This window comes from Sinocyclocheilus grahami, unplaced genomic scaffold (genome assembly GCF_001515645.1).
Source record: "Sinocyclocheilus grahami isolate Dianchi unplaced genomic scaffold, SAMN03320097.WGS_v1.1 scaffold11310.1, whole genome shotgun sequence".
Lineage (NCBI taxonomy): Eukaryota > Metazoa > Chordata > Actinopteri > Cypriniformes > Cyprinidae > Sinocyclocheilus > Sinocyclocheilus grahami.
Genome location: NW_015513755.1, coordinates 5,957 through 6,831, shown reverse-complemented (window position 1 = coordinate 6,831; position 875 = coordinate 5,957). Strand labels below are relative to the sequence as shown.

Below are 875 nucleotides of genomic sequence, written 5' to 3'. Positions count from 1 at the left end.
CACACCACAGAAAAATGTGTTATTAACCACCCAGCCAAATTTGAAAAAAAATATTAGAAAAATAGGCATTAGTATACCGCGCAGCATGCAATACTGTAAGCAATACACTTGTATTCTATTCCAAACACAGCCTATTTCTGTCAAGTTATGTAACATTACCTACTGTTGAATCTCATTGGTCAGATTTTCAGCTCCACACAGCTGAATATTAAACATTAAACACTTCTGTCAGTGATTTTGTCCCTTCGTGGCAGTATTTGGCTTTCAGTGAGGACAGGTTGCATGCTGAATAATTTGTCACATTATGCCTGGTTAGAAAGGCAGAGCGTAATTATAGGGAAAGAATCGGTAAGCTTTACCTTCAGGTCTCTGTGCACAATGCCCATATCATGCAGATACTTCACCGCATCTAAAATCTGCCGAATGAGTTTGCTGGCATCTCTCTCGGTGTAGAAGCCCTTTTCTACAATCCTGTCAAAGAGCTCTCCCCCCGATACGCTGTGAAGACCCACACAAACAAACTACAATTAGCACCTCTACTACAATCACACAAGAATTCTATTGACTGCAAATTAAACCAACATCAGCCAGTATCTAAGTAAAGTATGTCACTATGGTTGATGTTGTTGTGAGTGCTGAGAAAAACTCACAGCTGCATGACCAAATACAAATGCGACTGACTTTCGAAGATGTCTTCCAGTGAAACAATATTTTCATGTTTTATTCTGAAAAAAAGAAAATACCAGTGATTAAATCATAAATTGGCGGTCAGACTTATTATTTTAGCTGAAGGACAGTAAAATGGCCTAAGATCATTACATTATCTAGGGACCAGAACATCAGAAAGTCTAGGAATGTATTTTTCTTGTAGGGTT

The 875-nt window shown here is 38.3% G+C and overlaps 1 long non-coding RNA gene across 1 annotated transcript in view; it reads right to left on the bottom strand.

The window, feature by feature from the left end:
- Positions 1-333: 333 nt before the first annotated feature.
- Positions 334-875, bottom strand: part of LOC107578645 (uncharacterized) — a 2,215-nt gene continuing 1,673 nt past the window's right edge. Inside the window, exons 2-3 of the long non-coding RNA XR_001608367.1 lie at positions 651-725; positions 334-498 (exon numbers count right to left, since the gene is read on the bottom strand). This is a non-coding gene — a long non-coding RNA (uncharacterized lncRNA). The remainder of the gene's footprint in view (positions 499-650; positions 726-875) is intronic.